The 25,899-nt window shown below is 38.4% G+C and overlaps 4 long non-coding RNA genes across 5 annotated transcripts; 2 read left to right on the top strand and 2 right to left on the bottom strand.

Moving 5' to 3' along the window:
* Window positions 1-3,858: 3,858 nt before the first annotated feature.
* On the top strand, window positions 3,859-5,996 carry LOC144082592 (uncharacterized). 2 transcript variants are annotated; one of them, XR_013303284.1, is made up of 4 exons: window positions 3,859-4,891; window positions 5,514-5,581; window positions 5,680-5,755; window positions 5,862-5,996. It is a non-coding gene; the product is annotated as an uncharacterized LOC144082592 (long non-coding RNA). The 2 variants fall into 2 exon arrangements; XR_013303283.1 differs by having other exon boundaries at window positions 3,859-4,900.
* A 263-nt stretch (window positions 5,997-6,259) lies between these two features.
* LOC144082769 (uncharacterized) lies at window positions 6,260-6,603 on the top strand. Its single transcript, XR_013303340.1, has 2 exons — window positions 6,260-6,359; window positions 6,452-6,603. It is a non-coding gene; the product is annotated as an uncharacterized LOC144082769 (long non-coding RNA).
* Window positions 6,604-6,910: 307 nt separating this feature from the next.
* On the bottom strand, window positions 6,911-7,471 carry LOC144082767 (uncharacterized). Its single transcript, XR_013303337.1, has 3 exons — window positions 7,415-7,471; window positions 7,117-7,174; window positions 6,911-7,039 (listed from the first exon to the last, which is right to left on the bottom strand). It is a non-coding gene; the product is annotated as an uncharacterized LOC144082767 (long non-coding RNA).
* Window position 7,472: 1 nt separating this feature from the next.
* Window positions 7,473-9,687, bottom strand: LOC144082766 (uncharacterized). Its single transcript, XR_013303336.1, has 3 exons — window positions 8,533-9,687; window positions 8,249-8,345; window positions 7,473-7,636 (listed from the first exon to the last, which is right to left on the bottom strand). It is a non-coding gene; the product is annotated as an uncharacterized LOC144082766 (long non-coding RNA).
* Between the last annotated feature and the right edge of the window lie 16,212 nt (window positions 9,688-25,899).

Raw genomic sequence — 25,899 nt, 5'->3', positions numbered from 1 at the left:
GGCGTTCTTATTTTTTTTCTTTCAAGGTCTCTGTCGTGGCCTTGGGCCGTCAGGCGAGAACAAGACAGAGTTTGTCACCCGTCGTGATGAGTCGCGAGCGCTCTCGTGTTATTCACATGAAGGTCGGCGTGTTTGCACGTCGTGGGAGAGATGGAGGAGCAGAACAAATCCTCACGTCTGAAAGCTTTTGACACAAAATGAAGTGCAAAACAGGAGTTGGAGCGGTTTACTTCTGTTAACGCATGATGCACTTCAAGTGAAGGTGCAAAAGGGTTGCAAGGAAACGTCAGATTTTTAATATAAAACAAGAATATTACAAGAATTAAGGTTTTTTTCCAAAAGTAATGCTTTCAGAGACAGTGGTTGCTACAGTGGTCAAGTATTAGAAAATTCACTCCTAAGAACTTTAACCCTATCTTTTCCCTTTTTTTTGCTTAAGACAAGGGTGTCAAACTCGGGTTGGTACGCGGGTCGCAATAACATCAACTCGATTTCATGTGGGCCGGACCATTTTAGATCTAAAATTTAGATATTTTTTTTTATTGGATTATAAGAACTGGATCAAAAGCCCTAAATATTCTGTTTTTACGTATGATTACTAATCTGCCAAACGTCCATCCAATGTCTTTGCATGTCTTACAAATTTTAATGGTTTTATAAATAATTGTCTTATCTTTTTATTGTGTTTGACACATCATACAAAATTGCTATACTTTTACCATTTTTAAAGGGCTATGGAGGTCAAATTGGTGATGTTAAAACGGTTGGATAGATTTAAAGCTTTTAAATTTAAAATGCATATCTACTTACAAATAATCCAAGTTATGGAACCACTTCTAGAACAAATTAATTTTGTCAGTAGATGTACCACATAGTCCATCATTGCTTATACTCCATGCGAATACTGTTTTCTTGTCGAATTTGGTTATTATACAAAAATTACAGTTTAAAAATTACAGGAGCACATTATTTTGGTTTTTTAATGTATTTATTTATGTCTAGTGTTGTTTGTTCGTTTCTATATCATGTGCATGTTCTGGCACCATTTATACCATTTTTTTTTTCTTGCTGGGCTAATAATTTAGTCATTTTGTCAATTTCTACTCCTTACAATCCTCCTGGCATAATTGCCACGAAACTCCAATTTGAACAGGAGCGCCAGTCAAAGTGCAAAAGAATGATAAATGTCAGAGAAATAATGAGTTTTAGTCCGCCATTATTTGACGTTGTTTGTCCTTGGACAATCTCAGAAAATTCTCAAAAAACCTTCTTGGCAAAAAATTGTGCTTTCAAACATGTAATCTATCACTATTTAACTCTCACGAGTCACATGGTCCCAAATAATCCAGTTGGGGGAAATGTGGAGCAGTGTGTGCTTTCCCAAAGGAACTCATTATTTTTGGCATGCAGGATATATTTTTAATGAACATATAAACTGTTCACCTCTGCAGAACAACACTCAAAAGGACAAAACCTAGTTTAGGATTTTACACAAGTTATTCCTTATTCTGTGGCTAGTGTGCTGTCAAATGGTGATATTGTTTAAAAGTGCTATAATGTCTACACTGTAAAAGGTAGATTAAGGAAGGAATTAGGACATTAAAGATGAAATTCAGGGCAACATTACAGTTTGAATGGATTGGACCATGAAGATCCTTGTAAGGGTAAGCGGTTCAGAAAATGAATGAATGAATGGACCATGAAGGAATTAAAGATACGAAGCAGTAAAAGATAAACTTATCCTTGAGATATTGTCATGCCAAAAGCTTTTTTCACCCGCCATTTCCATTGAAAGATTTCTACAAGTTAAATAGTTTTTGCCCTCGTTTGTCACGAGCGACATTTTGCGTCTCTAAGCTGTCTTGTTTGTAATTTTTTATTTTTTATTTTTATTGTCCCAGCTCTCCGGGTGACTTTGCCACCACGCTGTTAAATGCCAAAGCCTTGGAGTGTAATGGCGGCGCGGCGTTGTCTGGCGTCCTTCGTTTGGGCGGGAGGGAATATTCTGAGGCTTCCTTCATTCGCCTACTTCTTTCAACACTCCAATGAAGCCAAGAAGGCCTGCCCTGGATGTATTTTGGTCAAGGTTGAGTGCTATTTCATTAAATGGGGCTGGTATTTTGAAAGCAGCACACAAAACCACAAAACATTCCCTCCCCTTCTACTCCATTCAAGTGGTTTGACCTATTTTGCAGATGCTGGATTCTTGATAGAGTCAAAATGTCTGCCAGGATGAATTTAGCCATCAAGTGAGCACCTGCGGCAGGCAGAATGAGATTTTGCCATCAGGTTGTCTTGAAGGTTTAGGAATCTGTTCAAATGAACAACAAGGAGGAAAAATACTTTGTTTGGATTGGAATTTCATCTATGTAGTGAGTAATGAGATTTTAACGTAGGATGCAGTGGTAGAGGCCGTCACGGCCTTCAAGGCCTTCTCTGCTGGCCTAAGAAATATCTGAATCATATATTATATTTTGTCCATCAATACCTTTTAAATAATTCCAAATTGTCTGTTAGCTTCCCTTCATTGCTTTTCCCCCTGGTTGCAGTGCTTCCAGATGTATGTTTTCATATTGAAGCATTTAACCAATCACATTTCAGCCATTATTTGTTGCCAGGGTCAGAAATCTGCCTCAAGGCCTTCACAATCAGTTCTGCGGGCTCTGCTGCATTAAAAAAGCATTAAATAAGACTGTTGCTTTAACCAATCAGATTTCAAGTTGGCAACACCACAATGCCTTGTCGCAAGCGTAGGGATACGTCATTGCCTTGTTGCTGGCGTAGGTATACGTCATCGCTTTCACCAACTTTGATTGGCTGGTGATAGAGTAGGCGGGCCAAAGCTACCAAACTGTATCTGGAGCGAGCTGCACAAGCAAATATATTGTTGTGTTGATTTAAAGCCATTTTCAAGACGGACTTTTCAAGAGAAAAAAGCTGGACATCATTAAGAAAGGTCGGACAACTCCAAAGCAAGCAATCCTGTTTACTACCGGGAACGAACATTTTCAGCACTAAATCGAATAAAAACGTATCCCAGAAATACAACAGGACAGACTCGACTTTCAGCATTAGCTTCGATGGCGATAGAAAAGAAGGATGAAAGAAAGGAGGATGGATATTGTGTACAGTTAAAAAGGATTTTTGGTGAGTAAAATATGACTATATTCCTAAATAATATTTTAATTGTATGAGACTATTATTGATTATTTTTATGTGTCGCAGCTGTAGATGCAGTAGAGGTTTTATAGCCATGAAATAGTTTTTGAGGGTTGGATTGAAGGCATCGCTAGAAAATGCACGGACCACCGCTGGTAGGATGTCTATAAAAGACTTTTTACTAAAGATTAGGATTGTTTATGGTTGTTATGTTGCCACAATATGTATTATGGATTTCCACAATACATATTTTATCAATATAAGACATGAGATCAAAAAAGACTGTTTTGCACTCTCCTTGTTACAGTTTGGATTTGATCATTTGGATAGTTCGATTTTTCTATTCGATAATATGTAAGCTGTTTCATTGTAAATCAAAGAGATTTAGCAATCTTTGTGTGCATATTATTTTAAAGAATAATCATCAATTCATGGATGAACTGCTTTATCCTCACAAAGGTCGCGGGGAGTGCTGGAGCCCATCCCAGCTGACTTCGGGACAGAGACACTGCATTGGAGGCTTTTACTCTGGCCTCGCTTTGCAAAATCCTTGTATTTCATAGTAAGTGCCTGAATGATTTAAGTTTTTTTGTGTTTGTTTCGGATGTACATGGCACCGCTGCTGTCAAATAATAAACACAAAAGCACAACTTCACGCTGGGTTTTGAACGCATCTCGTCGGTTGCGTCAAAACTACGCGACGCTACACTTCCTGCTTAAAACACAAATGTTTATCATGACGTCGCTTTGAAGCACACAGCCAGCAGCTGTCACTTTACGCCCGTTTGTCGCTCCCGTGTTGGCGGTTTTGGATTTCATCTGCGTGCTGACAGCTGCATTTACCAAACAATAATGATAAATAATGTTTTTCCCCTGTCTGCTTTTTAGCAACTGTATGGCACCTGGAGCCAAAATTCATGGGGCCAGTATAACCAATATTCCCAGTACAACCAGTACTACCCTCCTCCTAACACATGATGGCAGTGAAGGTTTTTTCGGTCTCTTTTTGGAGAATATGTCTAGGTTTTCAAAGACAACCAGCACCACTATTCCCAAACAATGTGTTTATGGTTTCAGTCATGCAATTTTTTTTTGATACATAGCTCCTGTTTGGACAAATACAAGTATACACATGATGCATGTTGTTTGTAAAGACAAGCTTCCTGCATTCCATTCTGTTCTCTACACAGGAGAACTTAGTTTTTTTTTTCAATAAACACCAATTGAAGATTTCCAGTTTTATCATTTTTTTCCTCGATTTATTTTCATAATAAACAGACTGATACACTAATGTTATTTAGGTTCAACAGTTCAGATAAATGTAGTTATTGTATACAATGCAATGAAGCATTCTTTGTGTTTCAAATGTTAAACTATTCATTGAATCAGATGGCCTGGAAGAAAGGTAAGTTGATGTTGTAAAATACTAATTAAAAATGTTACTGAATATTTGGTAATAGTGTACTAACACACTGTTTTATAGCGTCAAGACCACAAAAATCACGACTATCAACGTCATCTTCGAAACATAGACATTGATTTGGGTGGACAAAACATCTCCTGGAGCACGTAAAGCAAGCCACCATCTTTTCCCTGTTCAATATGGCGGGACAATATGGGCGTGGTTACGTCTGTTGACGACGCAGGTGCGTAAATTATGCACATGCGCAGCACCGCGTCCCTTGGAGCAGCCATTCCATGCAGACGGTCGAGCGACTAGCACGCAAACGAGGTAAGCCAGGTAAGCCCAAAACCAATTTATTGGCCTAACTGCAGTTTTATCACGCTACTGGGAGATATTTTAGGAATTCATTAAGCTAAAAACGCCACCAAATCTGTTAGTTTAATGCCAGATTGAACACAACGTCGACATCTCCCCACCGGTTGTGTGCAGCATGTCACTAGCCGTCTTAGCATTAGCTTCACGAAGACGCTTTCCATTTGACTTGAAAGGTATTTAGTCCGTTTTCTCTCCATTATTGAGTCGTGGGGAATGACTTCATTTAATCAAACAAAGCCGAGATATCAACGGACAGTTTGCTAGGTGAAGGATCACTTAAAAATGACATCCAGAGGCCCAATTGAGTTCCCGGTGTGTTTTATGTAATGATAGTTTTCACTGCGAGTACTAAACGCCCTTTTCCAATTTGTAATTCTATTAAAAAAATCATTTATACATAAATTATTAAGCCAACTTTCTCCTAACTTTTAATGTCAGTCTGTATATTTAATCGCTTTATCTGGAAAGGGGAAATTAGCATGGAGTACTCACTAACTTATTTTCATTATTTATCTTGATCATTTATTGTAAGATTTCTCTTTCCTGAAATAATTGTTTGTCAACTCCCAAATAGCTTGGTTAAATCAAGATGCAGCTATTCCCGTGTGTCTAGGACCATGCACACCCTTGAGATTAATCAAGGTAAAACTAGTTCCAAAAAACCCACCTAAACCTATCTGTTGAATCTCCAGTCTCTGTTTATGAATCATTTTCCTTTTTTTTTTTTTAGCACGCACCAGGTCCATGTGATCTTCCCAGGTTGCCCACTTGAAGATGATGCATCGTCTCTGAACTCTACTGGCAGTCTTCCAAGAGGTTAATTTATTGTAGAATATCCTAGTCAAAACATTCTAATCTCACATTATTTTATTTACTGAAGTTGTAATTTATTAATCCCCCTCTTATTTTATATGCACACCAGGTTCATGTCCAGACTCTGGAGGACCAGGTGATCTTCCCAGGTTGCCCACTTGAAGATGATGCATCATCTCTGAACTCTACTGGCAGTCTTCCGAGAGGTTAATTTATTGTAGAATATCCAACTCAAAACATTCCAATCTCATTGTTTTGACTAAAGTTGCAATTTACTAACCCCCTCTTATTTTATATGCTGGCACCAGGTCCATGTCCAGACTCTGGAGGACCAGGTGATCTTCCCAGGTTGCCCTCTTGAAGATGATGCTGCATCGTCTCTGAACTCTGCTGGCAGTCTTCTGAGAGGTTTATTTATTGTAGAATATCTAAGTCAAAGCATTCCAATCTCATTGTTTTGACTAAAGTTGCAATTTACTAACCCCCTCTTATTTTATATGCAGGTACCAGGTCCATGTCCAGACTCTGGAGGACCAGGTGATCTTCCCACGTTGCCCACTTGAAGATGATGCATTGTCTCTGAACTCTGCTGGCAGTCTTCTGAGAGGTTAATTTATTGTAGAATATCTAAGTCAAAACATTCCAATCTCATTGTTTTGACTAAAGTTGCAATTTACTAACACCCCTCTTATTTTATAGGTGAACTCCCGACCCCTAAGGTAAGGAGGATTTCATGTTTTTTTCCCAATCAGAAATTTTAATAAAAGAGATTTGAGTGTCATTTGTCTTTGTTAAAACACTTGGAGAAAAAAGACCCCAGACCCTCAATGGTCTTTTTTTTCCTTTAATTTTTGGTGTTTATATTCTAAGTCTTTTACAATAAAAAAATCATTTTTTTAAGTGCTGTGTAAATTTTTCTAAGTGTTTTATAATTTAAAAACCTTTTTTTTGCCTAAGTATTATGTTGAAGTTTTCAGTGCTTTATTTTTTCCTACAATATTTTATGACTAAGTGTAAAAAATTTGTTTGTCCACAGGTGAAGACTGGCCAATCTATACTTCAATGTGATAAATCCTAAGTGTGCAAATGTATTTCTTTTAATAAAAGCACTAAAATGTCATATTACTTGCATTCTTTTGCTAGTTATGAAGACATGGGTACATTTCAAGGTCTTTATTTTTCCACAAAAAAGGGGTTGAGATAAAATCCCATTAGCCATCCAGCATTTAAAGTTGAGGTGATTCTTCCATCCATTGATGAAGAATCTCTTTTGCACTGGATAGTATTCTGGAAGAAAAAAAAAAGTCAAGTTACAATAGACTAAGTCCAACATCCAAAAAATAAAACACCAAGTCAGGTTTTACCAACAATAAAAGGACACTTGTCATCAGAAGGTCTTTCTTCCCATGGTGTCATCTCTCACTGAAAAAGGCAAGCAACATTAAAACCCCAACAGGAAAAAATAGAAATATGCCAGGTCACTAACTGCAGTCCTCAAGGGCCCCTATCCAGTACATTTTCCATGTCCTCCAAATCAAATCATTATGATCAAGCTGCTGATGAGTTGATCATTTGATTCAGATGTGGGAGATATGGATAACATACTGGATAGGGGCCCTCAAGGAGCAGAGTTGGAGACCCCTGCTCTATAATGATGAGTACCTGAGGGGATGTTGGTGTCAAAGACTGCCATCCTCCAATGTCCCCGGATACCGGCAGACCTTGAAAAGAAGCAAGATACAAAATGAGTAGATTTAGTACACATTACATGAGAATAATAAAATAGCCTGAAACACTTGGGTCCTACCTCATCCAGAAATGCTGCCTTGATTTTTTTGGTCTTCATCGATTTTGACAGCTTTCACCGTGTCCGTGGCTTTAAACCTTTGCAAAACATGACAGCATGATTATTTAACAATTCGAATGCACAAATGACCCACATTCATTTCCCATGTTAGTTCATCCTGGATGAGTTTTTCAGTCAATCATTTCTAAACAATTCTTTTTTTTTTTAATATCCCAAAAAGTATTTGCATCAGTTTTTCTCTTTAAACATACTTTACCATGTTAAAACCTGAGTCAAAAATGACCCCTACACTATTGTTGAATGAATGTCTCAATTAGGTTTTGTCAAAACCACATTTAAAACTAAAAATAAATAGGTCCAAGCCCTGAGATATTCCTTTAAGAAAGGAAAGGGGAAATCTATATTTTCCATAAGTGTAACGTTTATTCATTGCACTTGTGTGGGTGTGTGAATTACCCACACGTTCTTGCTATTAAACGTTTTTTTGTTTTTGTTTTTAAATGAGTTTAAGAAATATAAATTGCGTTTTACCGTCATCGCCGTCCAGTATATTAGGAGGAGGCAAGGCTATTGAATATATCGTAATGAAAAACAAGCTAATTGAGCAATGCCTTGAATACTGAACGCTGACATTGAATTATTACACTGATAGAGAAACTAGAAACTACGTATTTAAAAAAATGACTCACTTTGCTGACAGCTCGTTATGGCGTCGACAAGCTGCTTCTTTTTGGTCGTTTTGGACACATTCTTGATGTTTCCCAGCAGTCTCTGCTCGTTGAGGAACTGAAACACAATGAAATGAATTCTTTTTAAACAAAGAGCTATGGGTAACGCAATGTAGCCACTCGGTTAGCAAACATTTTCTGTTTCCATCCACGTGGAGCTACATAACGCGAACAAAGCACGATCCCGTCAAAATGCACTTTTAAAATGAGCACTGAGGGTTCGTAATCCTCAAATGACAACGTACCGAATGCGCCGCATTGTCCTGTAAGCAGTTTGTCAGGTCTTTCTTCGGTAAACCGTCACTTCTGAGTTGTTCTGCAGTCGACATGCTATCCGCCATTTTGAAAGTTGGAGGCGGGCATTTGTAGCTCTGACCTTAATCATGGATATTAAAAATAGACACGAAAATATACATTGTTTTCATAACAACGTGCAGTAGTAAACTATTATTCACAAAAAACGCCTAATTTTATTTAATATTAATTGTTTTAAAGTATTTATGTATCGAGTTAGATTGAAGACAGGAAGTTAATAGCAAGAAAAAAAGATGCGCCCTCCAGTGGCTCAATTCTTTTAAAATAAGACTAATTAGTATTTATGGTCACATTTAAAGAAAAAAAAGCCTTACTATACATATTCTTTTATTAATGAAAAAAAGCCTTCCTAAATATATGGTCTTGTTTTTAGCCTTACTATTCTTGGTATTTTTTTTAACAAATAAAAGCCTTAATATACATGGTCTTGTTTCACAAAAAAAACTTACTATAATTATATATTTGTACATATTTTTCTATTGTAGACAGATTGCAAAGTGCTACAACTTCATGACATTATCTTTCAATTATTAGTCTGGGCTTGGAGTGTGTCTGCATGTTGCTGATTTCCATATTGCAGACTAATCACGGAAGATTATAACGGGTGTCTGTAGACTCATGTATGCGATGTTGTAAATATCTTGGCTCTCCCTGAAAGGACAAATATTATTGCTCTGTATGGTGCAATTAGAATGAGACTAAATTGGACTCTTTTTTTCTTTCATGTACTTCCAGCATTTCGTCTCCATTTATATCCTCTGCACTTGTCCGGCTGTACAACGAGCATCACTGTGTCTGCCAAAACAATGCCGTCTTTTTGTTGAAACTCAACTGCCAGGCGCCACGCCAAGACAGCTGCACCACGTTGCAGCTGCATTGGAGCACCAACTCCGTAATACGATAGAATTGATATGGTTCTTAAAATCATGGGGGGGAAAGCCATACAATCAATGGTCATTTTTTTATAACAAAGAAAAGCCTTGCTACACAATGTCGTTTTTTTTTAAAGAGAAAAGCCTTAAGATACTATGTTGTTGTTTTTTAAGAAAAAAGCCTTACTATACTGTCATTTTTAAAAGAAAAAAGCCTTACTGTACTATGTCGTTTTTTTTAAGAAAAAAAGCCTTACTATACTATGTCATTTTTTAAGAAAAAAGTCTTACTATACTTTGTTGTTTTTTGAAGAAAAAAGCCTTACTATACTATGTCATTTTTTAAGAAAAAAGTCTTACTATACTTTGTTGTTTTTTGAAGAAAAAAGCCTTACTATACTATGTCGTTTTTTAAGAAAAAAAAGCCTTATTATACATGGTCGTTTTTTAAGAAAAAAAGCCTTACTACACTATGTTGTTTTTTTAAAGAAAAAAGCCTTACTATACTATGTCGTTTTTTAAAGAAAAAAGCCTTACTGTACTATGTTGTTTTTTTAAATAAAAAAAGCCTTACTATACTATGTCGTTTTTAAGAAAAAAGCCTTACTATACTATGTCGTTTTTTAAGAACAAAGCCTTACTATACATGGTCGTTTTTTTTAAGAAAAAAAGCTTTACTATACTATGTTGTTTTTTTAAAGAAAAAAAGCCTTACTATACTATGTCATTTTTTTAAGAAAAAAGCCTTACTATACTATGTCGTTTTTTAAGAACAAAGCCTTACTATACATGGTCGTTTTTTTAAGAAAAAAAGCTTTACTATACTATGTTGTTTTTTTAAGAAAAAAGCTTTACTGTACTATGTTGTTTTTTTAAGAAAAAAGCTTTACTGTACTATGTTGTTTTTTTTTAAGAAAAAAAAGCCTTACTATACTTTGTCTTTCTTTTAAAGCCTTACTATACATGGTCATTTAAAAAAGCCTTACTATACATGGTCATTTTTTAAATTAAAAGCCTTACTATCCATGGCCATTTAAATACATGGTCAGTTTAAAAAAAAGCCTTACTACACTACACATGGTCATTTTTTTAACAAATAAAAGAAGACCACCTAAAATAGGCCTTATGCCACCATTAATCATTATAGTATCAACTTTCTCACAATGCCTTCTGGGTAAAATATTTCCACTGGAATTGGTATTTCAAGCACAAACAAATCCACCTGAAATTAATTTGAAACAACACAGAATGTGCAACAAGACAAACTTACAGTGCATCTAACATATGTAAATATGATGTCATTCTTAATTATTTTGGTTAATTTGTATACATCAATTCTCACATCACATTTTTGATCTAGAATATACTACATTGTATGCAGGAGTAAAGTTATACTGTACATCCAATCGAGCTCCTACTTTCCTCGCTGCCACTCGTCAGCCGCCATCAAAACTTGTCACTTTCTTCCCGTCTATTTTCGGTTGATTGACGCATGCTGCGAGTGACAAACGCGAGTGACGAGTTCAGCCCAAGGATTTTTAGAGGGGAAAAGCACAAACGACAAAAATGCTCTGCCGTCCATTTTACGTGTCCAAAAATAAGCAATTTTACCAAGTGTCAAACGAGTCAATGAACAATCTTGCGCCTAGACTGAGTTGGCTGTCAAAGTTAGTCAAATAATTAACAAGTGACCCGAAAATGCTTCTTAAATAATAGTTGAAAATTCAACATGCGTTGTTGCTATGGACTTAAATGTGTGTAAAGTCGTTCAATTTATACGGAGTCCTGCTCCCCATTGTTGTTGATCTACCGATGAAATGATCAGAAGGTGGTGAATAAATAAATCTGAGTTTTACACTTTATCCCTGTCGTTTTGTTTGTAATAAAGCTCGGTAATCTTTTCTCAAATAAATGTCTTTTACTGCGTAGCGGAGGTAGCGACCTGACGTATGTCTATTGATTTTAAGATAACTCTGTCAAGGTCATTGAAATAACTGTGAAATGGAACTATGGAACTTGTTTTAATAGGCCCACACTGAAAAGTCCAAAAAAAATCCAGCACAAGAGGAGAAAGAGGGGATTTCACATCCTGGATGGCTCGCCATGGAGGAGATAAATTAGAACGAAAGAAGAGATTACGCATAAATGTGCTAAAACGCTGACTAGCAATGAACCTTTATGAGGTTTCTTTCGCTCACATCATCCTTTGAGAGGTTACCGCGGAGACCTGTCTTCTCTTTTTTTTCTTTACAGTGCTACATTTGCATACCATAATATTGAAAGTCAATGAGCTAAAGTTGTCTATAATGGTCTTTTCTGACATAAAAATGTAAGCTAGAAATTGCCATTTTCATGGGTGACTTTCTATTATTTGAGGGCGTTTTCAGGTCACTTCCTTGTTAACTGATTGGCTGCCATAGTGAAACATGAACATTCAAATCACCTGCCAATGGCTACACTAGACGTCAAACCTGTGTTGACTGGGGAGGCGAATAGTGGTAAATAAATTAGAAGATGATACAAAAGCACCCATGAATCTAAATTTCAAAGTTTGGGCAAAGGACTGTGATGTTTTAGTTAAATGCAACAGTGAACAGGTATGTCTTTGATTTAGAGGACATAAACTCCCCAAAGAATTGATGTTTTCTTGAAGTTTGTCCGAGATACATGGAGGATAACCAAACTCCGATTCTCCATGTTTGATTTAGACTTTGAAGGCCCACACCAGACCATCTACAGATGAACTGAGTGGTCTGGATGGGGATTAGTTATAGAAACAGAGCTAAGAGCTTTTTTTCTGTGAGCAAAGATCAATATCAAACACTTCAATCCCAAGCGTGTCTTTTCATCTCATCGGAGGAAAAATATTTTTTTGTATTTTTCACATTATTGTCCAAAAATATAAGCACAGTGTAAATCTCACATGGCATGGCGTTCCACATTAAAGGCAAAGTACTTCAGGATTTGCTGGAGTAAAAACAGATTTTTACAAAAAGGAGTGCTTCAAGATGGTAGATGAAAAGATTACTGGCAAAAAAAGCAACAAAAACATAAAATCCCTGCAGAAATACCTTAAAACGCTTGAGGCCAGTTGAAATCACACGGAACTGTGTGAGACCACACAGGACTCAGTGCCTGAAACCATTTGAAAACCACACCAGAGTAGACGAGTTTGCAAAAGACAAGATGAAGTGGTTTTACGCTACCACAGAAATAAAAGACAGAAACAGACCCAGACTACATTAGACTGCTAAATTCATTTTAGACCACATGGGATCATGACAGAACACAACCACGCTATGACACCGTAATCTAGCAGTGCACTAAGCGTTTTGATACACGAACACTGCCTACGAGCACATGAAGAAATTCCAGAAAAGATTCATGAGACCAAATAGGAGCACTTAACATGACCTGACACCAACGAAGGCCACCTTAAATGTGTATGACTGAATCCTTAAATTAACCCAAGGCCATACAAGACTACAGTCAAGACTCCCTGTGACCAACTACCACCTCAAACCTTCTGAAAACATGCACAACTAGATGTAATCATCTGACTCCTCACAAAAGCCGACAAGACAAACCTGGAAATCAAGCGTGACCGGACGTTTCGCAACGTCTTTCGGCAAATAGTCCGAGCACCCTTACTCAGGTCACGGGTAGTCTTAGCTGGTCTCAGGAAATCTTGTGAAGTCCGGGTTATTCTGTGCTTTCCTTGTAGCCTTGTGTCGCATAATGGCCTCTGGCTTCGACCCAGGTTGATCTCAGTCATGTGCTCTCATCTACTCATTTGCAGTATTAGGAGGTCTCTATTCAGTCGCATTTATGTGTCTAGCTTCATCTAGCTGGGTGTAGGTTTCTTGATTTCGGTGCTCGGACGAGATCAACCTGGGTCGAAGCCAGAGGCCATTATGCGACACAAGGCTACAAGGAAAGCACAGAATAACCCGGACTTCACAAGATTGCCTGAGACCAGCTAAGACTACCCGTGACCTGAGTAAGATATCACTAGTCCATCGCCTCGGAATTCTTAAAATCCCCTAAAACCCCCCAGGAAAAGTTTGGACTTCACGAGACACAGCATCAAACCGGACCAATGACATGATGACGTAACATCACCTCCCTCCATCCACGGTTCCTTCGCTGGACTTTTTGTTACCCGCACACACTAGCTTGACGAAGCAGGCGTAAACAACAAGACCCCGCAGCTCACTAATGACTACCCATGATGCCCCTCTGCTTCCCGCACACGTTCCACCTGGGAAAGAGCAAATGCATTTTTTTTATACTTTTTGCTCACACAATATTATTAATATCTGCAGCGACGTCTGCTCCAGGCCTTGTAAATAATAACATGCGCTGGGCAGCAGCCTATGAGGCTACAGCTAATCCTGCTGTTATTCCACTTTTATTGTTGCTATCTGCTCATTATTTCTCATCTCCTGCAGGCCGAGGGCAGACACTTTTAAATTACTTCCAACTTTTTTTATTTTCTTCCACCGCAAAGGTCAAATTAGTTCTAAGGCCCGGATGCCTTTATTCCTATTAATTCCTTCCTTCAGAAATATTGGGGGGGAAAAACGTTTACATTTCAAAAACAGTTTCTGAAAAGAAAATAAATCTGATGGGACTATACTAAACTATGAGGAAAAGTAAAATGAATATAACTAAACCTTGAGGAATTATAAAATTACAATTGGGCTACAATTGGCGCCGTCACGTGGAAGCCAGTGGAAGTAGTTCTGTCCATTCTTGTTTTCCGTGTTTTACAGCCCTTCTATCTTTTTTTAATTACATTTTAATATTTCTTAATACATTCCTTTTTACTTTACTTTGTACTTTATACTTTTTACTTTAAAGTGCCGGGAGAAGAAGCAACGCTTCTGACCAACCATTCCATCATGGGATAAGATGGACGAGCTGTCGGCGCTTACCAGCAACGGAGCCGAGGAGCTCTACTCTGCTGCTGTTGTCTTCAGCTCCAGACTACTGAGGAACTGTGCGGATAAGCTTGGAAGAGTGACTCTGCATATTCTCTACCTCGGTCCCAGTCTGCAGAAGTTCCGCATCTTGTGGAAGACTTCCTGTCTGTGGTTCCAGTTTTTGTCCAACTTTACAACGTCTTTTTGAGTCTGTATCCCTTTTAGCTACCGCAACCAAGATGGCGCCGTTCAAGTGGCAGCCGGCGGCGGTAGCTCCGTCCACTCGTTTTGTGGTTTTGCTGCTTTTCTGTCTTAATGATTTGAGTTGACGATTCTCAATGATCCCATTTACTTTGATTTTCTTTGTACTTTCTCCTTTTGCCTTGTTGTTCTGTCTAATCACCCTCTTGCTACTGCCACAATGAAATTTCCCGAATACGGGATGAATAAAGTTATCCAATCCAATCCAAACTGTTTCATTGACGGCCTCATGACAGCCACGGAATTGAAATGTCAAAAAACTACATAAAAGCAAGTTAAAATGTTTATATTAGCTGAAATAAATAGCATTTTTTTAAAGTAAATATCTTTGTTTCAAAGAGTTTTTGTAGGATTTGTCATTGTGCAAAGGACATCCCCAGCGGCCAAGATTAAGAAGGTAAAGATTGTGTGTCTGAGTCGGTTGGATCGCTACGATGACAGCCGTCATTAGTCATCTGGCCATTCAATTAGGACACCAAAAAAATGGAGCATATTTAACGACCATGCGGATCCCCTGGGGTCCGACTGTGGGAGGAACACCGTTTTCAGCCAAAAATGCTGTGACTTGGCTACTTGCAAATGAGGCGATAGACCTGTAATTTGATCTTGATACCATTCTGCCCTAACAGCTTTTCAGACTAATCAGCAGAAACAGATTCTTCCGAGGTCGCGTGATAAACATCGGAACTGGAGGGGACTCGACATTAGCGTTTGGCTTTATTGATTCCTCTGCAGCTAATTGGCGCGAGTGCCAAAAAGTAGAACAGCAACTCAGGTATTTGTACTCATTAAAAATGGAAAAGGTACATCGACGACACACTCGCTTCCGAGAACTGATCAATTTTATGATCCCCAACAATATAAGAACATGCTGAATGAGTTAACGGTGGTGGTGGGGGCTCCCTTTGGTAGTTGGTATGAGTCATAAAAAAGGTGCATATCTTTATATATCATTCGATCAGGTGTGTAGTTTAGAATGAAGTTGCAAAGAAATAGCATTTGAACTGTGTGTATTTAATTGAGCTATAGAAATTACAGTAGATGTAAATAATCTCATCAGGGCGATGAGCTCGACTGCTTTTCTATTTTTTGGTTGTTTACCGTTTTAGTGTCGTAACTGATCCTGCAAGACATTGGACGCCACTTGGGAGCAAAATCGATGGCAAACGCCAACACCACCGCTGCAGCTCAAAGTCGTGAGAAAGTTGCTTTATGGCCCATTAAGTCTATCCACTCCTGTGTCCTTCCTTTCACCGGTCCAAGTACTCATCATCACCACCACGGCTCATCACCGGCCAGGCTGCTTAGTAGCCTCTAACGCTTGTGTACACATCCGCAAAATATTGGCAGACACACGCAGGGACACACACAAACACTACAGACATGCTGCACTCATATTTTTGCCATGTGCAAAAACAGTATTCAAATAAGTGCCTTCACAGGGTTTTATGTCCTCAATTTTTCGCCTCAAGGCAGAATCAATAGCATGGAAACATTATTTTTTTCTAGTCAACAGCTCCCCATTGATACATTTTATAACGGGTATAATGTCAAAATATTAATATGCATTTCGATACAAACTAATTGCCTAACTGTTCAACCATTTATCACCTTGGCTTGGCAAGAAAAAAAACAATCATCTCGGCTCCAAAAATCCATGCCTTGCTGTTTGATTTTGATACATTTTCTTGTATTTTTCACTTTTTTTTTCTCAGTTTAAAAAATGCAATAAGAGAGCTGGCTTGTGTCAAGTAGGCGGAGGCTCTCACCTTCACACAACTGACACATCCATAACGTGCTTCTGATTGCATTTTGACGTCTCAAATGGTGACTTGCACAACCTTCAGACGCAGCTAAGAACAAAACTACATCGGGACAGATTGTCACATTTGAGCATGGAGTACAGGTAGCAAGTTTTCTAGTATTTGCAGCTGACTTGATGACCCATAATAATGGATGTCAGGATAATAGTGCCCCGCTAATTAGAAGAAATATCTTGATTCGTGAGCTCCCTAATATATGCCCTTGCAAATGATGCCTTTAACAAAGGACACCCAATTCATGTAAACTATGAGGATCTGTCCTGGGTTACTTCCTCTGTAAATACCCAATGCCAGTCTTGACTTTGGGCAAAATGATGCAGAGCTCAAAGCAGGCCTGCGAACATTGTTTATTTTCCACTCAAGTGTCTTTTAGCAGGGAGCAGTGAGTGTCATTGGACATTTATATGCTGGGTCTCGCACAGAGTTTTTCCTGTCTATGCAAGGGAGTGAGAGTGAGCTTTGGCTGGAGCGGTCGCTTAGAGAGAGAGAGCCCTGGCAGGCCTTATTAGACGGGGATACTGGCGCGGCCAAGCCACGGCGGCTCACCAGCCTTTCCCCATCAGCGTGAATGCCAACATCTGGCTGCCTCGGGGCTGACAGTGACATGCCGGAAATGCATGCTGGCCACTGGCACAATTGTGATGCCAGTCACCTAAATTGCATTTACACACAGTGTTCACGCCTGTTCCTTAAAAGCATCGTGGACATTGGATGAAACAAGTCGGACAATTTGCACTCAGGGTGGCCCGGTGGGTGAGTGGTTAGTGCGTTGGTCTCACAGTGGGAGACCTGGGTTCAAACCCAGGTCGGTCCATCTGTGTGGAGTTTGCATGTTCTCCCTTGGCCTGCGTGGGTTTTCTCCGGGTACTCCGGTTCCCTCCCACAATCCAAAGACATGCACTGTAGGCTGATTGGACACTCTAAATTGCCCCTAGGTATGAGTGTGAATGGTTGTTTGTCTCCTTGTGGCCTGCGATTGGCTGGCCACCAATTCAGGGTGTCCCCTGCCTCTGGCCTGAAGTCAGCTGGGATAGGCTCCAGCACCCCCCACAATCCTAGTGAGGATAAAGCAGTTCAGAAAATGAGATGATAGAAGATAGTTTGCACTCATTTTTTATAAAATCAATTTTCTGGCAGTTTTGTCTGGGTGGCCTTTGTAGTTGTTGAGAAGAAAGTTGAGTATTAATTAACTGTTTACTTTGGTTGATTAATATCAATAAACAGACATGTGAAAAAAATACTGCTCAAGTATCAAATAAGTTTTTTGATACTATAATTCTCTTTCATCTATGTTTTTAAAGTAAAAAGCATTGGTTGGCAATGACGTGCTAAACGTCCAATCCATTTGAAGTGGCCAGAGGAAGAACTAATTTTATTTCTATTACACTGGCTACCATTGACGGCATTAAACACCCATTCCATTTGAAGTTTCAGGTTTGCCGGCGAATGAACGCTAATCATCATCAATTGTATTGAGCAATTTTTCAGGTATCGTTAGACTTTGAACTTTTAGTATCATGCCAACATTAGTCTTTAGATTGAATATTCCTGTAGTTTAAAGTCAAGTGCGGTTTATATACAAATAAACACTGCTTTCTTGTAAGGAGAAAAAAGATGGTGGATGCAATTTATATTTGGGTGTGCCTTGTTGTCCAAAGAGTACAGTGTATGTACATTTAAATTAATGCCATGCCACTTAACAGCATTGGATATATAATTTTTAGAGTAGCGTATTGCAAATTCTGTATTTCCTTTCTTCTGCTGTAAACTCACATATTTCTGATGGGAATTTGTTGTAATTGAACATGCTGAAGGAAGTGCAACCCTTGTGATGACAAGCTGGCTGGCGTGAGGAGATACAAGTGTGTTCCCAGGAGAAAATGCTCCCTTTTAATCCCCTTTCGCTCCCCTCAGGAAATAGACAATTTGCCTCAGCCAGTGTTTGCGGCGGGCAATTTCCGCTTTCAACCATAGAGGAACCTCGGGTTTGAAAACGCATGTGCATTATGTGTAGGCATGATGGTGAAATGATGTTTAATCTGGATGCAAAGAGGAGACCGGGGATCTACAAACTGGTCCTCATGGCAAAATACATGCAGGCAACAGTTACTAGTGTTTAAGATCTTACTGTAGTATTAATACCAGAATAGGATGTCAGATTGGAGTCGCAATATATTGTCCCACGGGATACAAGATTGAGAGCCATGTCCTAAAGGAATCTACGAAAAATAGGTAATAAAAAAGGAAATAACGATTTGTGCATAAAAGGGCTAAATAATGTGTTCCTGTTATCAATTTTTTATCCTGCCATACCTTATTTGTATCATGTTAGAATATCCAGACGGGAAGCCAGGAGCCCACATTTGAACCCACGATTTCTTAACCATGCTGTATTAGCACTTGATGCCTGTAGTAATTGCAAGCATTTCATAATTAGTGCGCAGAGATGAGATATAAAAGAAGCATGTCATCGATTCTCCTTGCTGTTTCCCCACATGCCGTCTGTCCCTGTGCGCAAGTCAATTAGCTCGGCAAGTTGGCAAACTAACTCCAAGGTGAACGGTCAACACGTCGCCATTGATTAAGCACGCGCATCGGTCTCTTGCGGACCTCCCGATGTGTCATGCGTGATAATGCCGTTGCCTCTTTTGCTACGAGGAGGTGGGAACGGCGAGTCGGACTAAAACGAGCCCCCTCGAGCCTTGAAGCTGACTTCCCTCAGAAGGCTGACCGATATGCATTTGTAACATTATGGAAACCAATGTAGGGTGACCAGCGGTAGGAAACGACATCTCAACAAGTACATATTAGACAGCAATTGGTAAATTTGCATCGGGCAGCCAATATTATCAATAGAAGCGAAGTAATGCTATGGAACTCTTGCGTTAGTTAGACAGACAGATAAATAGACTTTATAAATCCTGTTTTGCAGGACTGGTGAGTTTCCAATAGAAAAAGAGCTGATGATGGGATTTGATGCATGGTAGTGTGCGATGAAACAGTGGCACCACATTTACTGCTTCTGGCCACGACCGACATCAGTTGGCGCTTCATTCTGGATAGCTCTCAGCTGTACTGCAAGGCTACTTTCCATACTGGAGGCTAGAAGAGTCTCCAATTAGATTTGGGTGACATCTGCTCCCAGGACACACTCAATATGGCTCCCAGCTGGGGTGCACTTCTTTGACATTTAACCCAGTAAATGTGGATGTGTAAATCCATACAGGGCAGAAAACCAAAGCTTTCTTTCACTCCTCAATTATGGCCTAAATCTATTGTTGCATCGATACCAATACTAGTATTGGTACAGGTCCCAAAATGGCACAAAAATGACATCATCCGAATCTGGGAGTACTAAGAAATAACATGCCGAATCTGTACTTTTTGAGATCTAGTTTCCAACTGCTGCTCACCCTACCCAAGTTGGGAGCCAGCTTCTGCTGTGAATTTCAATGAGTTTATTACAACTAGACATCCTACCCATTTGAAATGAGAGGGTGTCAGTGAATGCATTCACTTCCAACCCTCCCACTTCCAATGGATTACACATCTTGTAGTAGCCAATAAGTAATTAAGCAGTGTTATAAATTATTGAAATATTCCACTCAGGTTCCTATGCAGTAAGTTACTATTACAGAGGGGGGGAAAAGCATATTTGCTCATAAAACATGGTATCAGTACACTATTCGATGGGTGTCGGATTTGGTATCGAGAGCCAAAAAAAGTATCGGGTCAATACCAATTAAAAACCAAATCTCTACACTTATTACTTATTAAAATACTTCTGGATTGAAACATCTTGTTCGGTGGTCATTACTGATCTGGACTTACTTCTCTCCATCTGTCACAGAGTGCTGTATCTCGATTCTCACGAATATTAACTTTGGGCCACTGCTTTTTGGTCGCCTAATCAACACACCACTATAAAGTAAAAGTCGCTCGACAGTATGAATCACGAGTGTGCTGTAAGCGCTAGCCATCTGGGGACTTTACCACACTTTAAAAATATACGCCAAGGAATTATGCAGACGTGTGTGCAAATACGCTTGTTAAAGAGAGATTTGGCGTTTAATACCGGCGCTACTTTGATTGCGCTCGTATGTCAGTGATTGAAAACGAGCAAGCTTACGAGCTCCGAAAAGTCGTGCGAGGGTGTAATCGATGGTCCGGATCCTCGGGGCGATGGCAACTTGTAACTAAAACTTCAGCCATCTGCTTCCTCTCCAGTAAAAATCGTCTTACGAATAGACAGGCTGGAAATGTCGTATTTAAAATCTTGTCCTAATTACAAGAAAGTACTCACATTGTTCACTTTTATTATGTTTGGGATTTATTTCATTCCGTGGAGCTGCCAAACGCTCAAAAGCTAAGTATTGATCTTGAAACCATGGTATAGACTTGAAATAGTTTTTCAATTTCTCTACTCCCTAGTGTTAAAAACCCAATTCTGTCTTGAAACCCTAACCCAGCCTTGAAACTAGTAATAAACTCATTGGGGTGTCCCCTGATTTACTACCCATACTCGGCTGGGATAGGCGGCAGGACCGCCGCAACCCTCGTAAGGAAAAGCCTCACGGAAAATGAATGATTATTTCATTTGATCATTGTGTTCATTTCACAAATAACCTTGTTTTTTGTGTGTCTTTTTCACCTGAAGGCATCATAATACCAGACTTTTTCAATATTTTCTTCTTTGGTTTTGCTGTTGTTTGAGTAGTATACCCATAGGACAGAGAAGAAGAAAAAAACTAAGATTTCTTATCTAGAATAACGTCTATCATCCTGACCTGATGGGCTTTGAATAAAGGAGTGATTCACATCACTTTGGCAACAACTACCAATTTTTTAGTGTGCGGCTAAGTTGGGATTGTGCGTCACAGCAAAGAAAGCTTGGAAGAGCTTCTATCCTCTCTCTCATCCTCTGATGTGCACGCAAATCATCCTTCATTAGTGTTTTATACAATGTTAGCTCATTGGCTGACGTCAATGGTGAGCTCAAAGCAGCCTCAATTGTCGCCAATTTTCACCAAAGGTAAGAATATTTATTTTATGATGGTGTATTTGTTTGATTATTTTTTTTATTATTGGTTGTATTATTCATAATTATTTTAAAGAACTTTCTTAATTTTGTTAAGGTAAGAATATTTATTTTATGATGGTGTATTTGTTTATTGATTATTTTTTTATTATTGGTTGTATTATTCATAATTATTTTAAAGAACTTTCTTAATTTTGTGTCTACTTGAAAGCAATAATTACACGTCGAAAACCAATCACTATCACTAAAAGTTCAAGATATAAAATCAAGTGATCATGCCAGTGGTAGATGTCCAATCCTTTTCTACAACCTAGTCAAAATTGTATATAACCGTCAATGGCAGCCAAGTAGTTAATACTAAAAATGTTTTTTTTTTAACCTAATTCCACGCCTGTGAAAAAAGTGATCGTGCCAATTTCCAGGATTTTCAACATTCAACCACCATTCAACCAACATTCAACATTAATTAGTCAATGGCGGCTAATGAGTTTTACTGCTAGGAAAAAGAGATTCAAGATTTTAAACTAAGATTTGAATCTTGCGTTATGACCTAAATAGTAAACCTGGCTTGGAGCTTTAGATTCTCAGAAGCCTGATTTGAGCCTGCCCAGTATTTTTTTTTATTTCTATAAGAGACAAATGCATGTTCTTATTGCTGAAAGAATATATAACTACTGAAGTATTTTTTTTTTCTTTGCCTTTGTCAATGACCAAACATTACCTATGATGTCCTTTCATATCGACTGAAAGTACACAAGGCCTTTTACCACTCTGTGCAATGGCTGCCCTTTAATGACTCCATTAGAAACCCCTGTAGGCCATATGGGCATCAAATTGATCAGATCAGAACTCGGCCAGTGAAAACGCCTGAATGCTTGGAAATTTGTGAACATTGACTATTTCAGTGGGTGATTCATCTTCCTTATTGCATTTTATGGTTGCAAGATGGCCCTCAGCAAAATACAAGTGCCAAAGTAACATTGTTTAGTCAGTTAGTGAGTCAATTACTTGGTTTGTCAGTAGTTTAATAGACCGTTTTTTTGTCAATTAGCTTCCTCAGTCAACCGATTGTCTTTGTTCAGTCAATAGGCAGTTACTACGTTATTTAGTTGGTCACCATTTGTAACAGTACTTTTTGGACTATAAGATGGCGGTGACTATAAACCACCGGCAACAAATTTGACAAGAAATCGGTATTTAGTCATACGTAAGGCCTAAGGATTTTTACACTTAAAGACTAGTGTTGTGAAGTCGATATTCTAAAAAAACATTTTTCTATTTCCATCCAAAACCATTTTCGATGCTACATAAATAAATAAAAAACTAAAATTAAATACAAAAATATCTTCTTCCCTTACCATCAAGTTACCAAAACATTTCAATATGTATATTTTGCTACATTTCAATGTTTTTGACGACCCCACTAAAAACAATCAGCTCATTGGCCTGTACAAATCCATATATACATATATAAGCCGCACTTGACTATAAGCCACATTCAAAATCATTTAAAATATAGCCTCTAAATCCAAAATAATGTTTAATCAAGCAGATTAAAAACTAATTTTGACTGTGCAAAGAATTTACATTCCATATGCATGAAAGAGAAAGCATGCACAGTTGAGAGAAGAATGAGGCCCTTCTGTTTTTTGTTCTCACTTTAGCCCTCAATTGGTTCTGCCGCTTGTTGCCTGGCAACCACAATCCTCCCCTTGAAAAGAAACTCTTCCTGGCCACAAACATCACTAAAGATACATTCGCAATTTGACGTCTCACGCTTAACGATAGCAACACAATAGCGTCTCTTTTGATGGACTAATTGGAGTTTTTTGTTAATTTGTCCTTTTTTTTGTCCCACCAATGTTTCCTTGCTGAGCCTTTTGTGGCCTGAATGCTTTAGCGAGATAATGGCTGATAGCTAATTACGGCTAGTTTACGGTGGGCTTCAGCGTAATTGTTGCAGTTGTGGAGATGGTTGTTGATTTTTCCCCTGGGAATGCTGGACACTCCTCAATAAGAAAAGACACTTGAGGCATGAAAAGGGACAAGATAGCTGGGAATAACAAGTGTACACTGTCCATATTTACTGTAACAGTACACAAAGATATTTATAAGACAAACCAAAAATAAACCACTACATTCCCAGAGCACAATACACATGGGCTGCACCTTTTTGAATCTGTCTTTTTTCTTCTTCGTTTATCCAATTTATTAGAATAGGTTTATTTGTTTGTTTGATTTTTTTTTAATGATTATTATTTTATTTAGAACTGTTAACATATTTGCCTTACACATTTTAATTTGCATATATGTATTTTTAATGGCCCATTACAAAAAGAAGTGAGAGCAACACTATTACTACAAATGGATGTTAAATTGGACCCGCAAAATATTGTCTCTTGGGCTGCCTTTGTCCCCCTGAGCCCCAAGTTAGAGACCCCTGTCCTAAATGCTCTTATTAAAACCATTTCTGGGGAAAACAATCATATTTTGTTTATAAAAGGTTGAATATTCTCTCCCCCTTGCTTAATCGCGCTTAATGTACAAAGTCTTGAGCAATGAAGATGCACCGTTTTTTTTTTAAATTATTATTACAATGAGGACCTTTGCTACTGTATGATGGCCACTTAAGTCGTTCACCTCAATAATGAACAATTGTTACTGACTATTCTGAATCGATGTTACTGATCAAAGAATTTACAAAATCTTTTGAATTTTTGGAAAAGATTCGTTTAAAAAAATGTGGTGGTAACTGCAAATTTCATCTAAACCAAAATATGACACATTTCTTCTAGGGTACGTCTCTAGCCGCGGCATTACTCCAAGCGTTGACGCTCTATTGTCGTCCTGGTAACGCTATGCGACACCCTTAACACGGATCAGATCTTTTCACAGAAAACTTTGTGACAGGCACCAGTCAGTTTTCGTCTCGCAAGTCCAATCTGGAGGTGAAAATCCCCCAACGGACATGACATGGTTTTCTTCCCCGTGAAATTGTTAACAGCACAAGCTAATGCATCAATATGGTTATTTTTGTTGCAAAGGCTCATTAAAAGACGCTCGAGGCAACTTAATAATACCACAGACAAAAAAAGGCCATGGAAGACCCTTTTTGTGACAGTCATTAGATGGAAAAAGAAAATAACATAATGAACTATAATACAATACTATAAGATGCTACTTTTTTTCTTCATATTGAACCCTGTGGCTTATAGGCTTATAGTTAGATGAGGCTTATATATGATTTTTTGAAGGCCAAGAACTGCGTTTTCAAAAGCATTGAATAGCACCAAAGTATTCATATTAAACTGTTGTACGCGGATAAAATATTTGATTGCAAAAGTATCGATACTCATTATTTATCCGTTTTTTTGCGGCCATGGGTCATATTTGGCTATTTTGTCCAATTTGTACTATGGCCCACAGTGCTTAGTTAAAGTGACATGCTGACTATGGATTTTTAATTAGAAGACAGAGCAGGTCAATGAGGTTTGTCGAAGAGCAGTTCCTCCGTCACCCCCCCAGCCCTTCTATCCATCAGCGTGTTATAATGTGCTGACAGGTCTTTGAATCGCGGAGGACCGCGGCCCAAAGATGTCTTGGATGGGAACGCTTGTAAAAGTGGGATGAGGTCACCATCAATCCGTCATCCTTATGGGCAAACATTTAGGAAGGATCCGGCAGGGGATGATGAATATCGCCCACCGGGGTCGCGGATGTTGTTGTAATATTGTTTACAGAGTGTGTGAAAAGATGTCAAAAGATCAAGGCGTGACAAGCAGGATAAAGATTCCCCCATGGCTTACTATTGCACTCAGCACGCTAGAACACTGTGGAGAAGACACTTGTCCTCTTTGAATTTGTAGGATTAGGACACAGCTATTTCTTCTATAGCAAGTAATGGCAATAGAAAAGGAAGTATTTTAAAAATAGTAACGATTTGACTTCATAGAAAAACTTTTTGACAATATTTTTTTCACTGAACATTTTACTCCTTAAATTAGGTTATTTTTTCTAAAAACATGCCATACAAATGGATTTTTTTTCCAAATTTGTTTAACTCCTAATTTTTTGGGTGCCATATTTTTTGTTGCAATATTACAGCATATTTTTCTACTGCCTTGGAATTATTTTTCCACATAATATGGACAAAATCTTCACTCTTTTTTCTGCTTTTTTCCCCTCAAATCGTTGCTTATTCTGTTTCGTTTTGCTTTGTTTTTGGGCAACAAATTATGATTTATTTCCCTAAAGTCGTATCAAACTCCATCGAAAAAGTCAATGGCAAAACTTTTTTCCACTTTGTGACTAGTAAGCTCACATGCAAAAATAAATAGTTTACCAACTGTCCCAAAAAAAAGTAAGTGATATATATTAG

This window comes from Stigmatopora argus, chromosome 9 (assembly GCF_051989625.1).
Source record: "Stigmatopora argus isolate UIUO_Sarg chromosome 9, RoL_Sarg_1.0, whole genome shotgun sequence".
Classification (NCBI taxonomy): Eukaryota; Metazoa; Chordata; class Actinopteri; order Syngnathiformes; family Syngnathidae; genus Stigmatopora; species Stigmatopora argus.
This window is presented reverse-complemented; position numbering and strand designations above follow the sequence as displayed.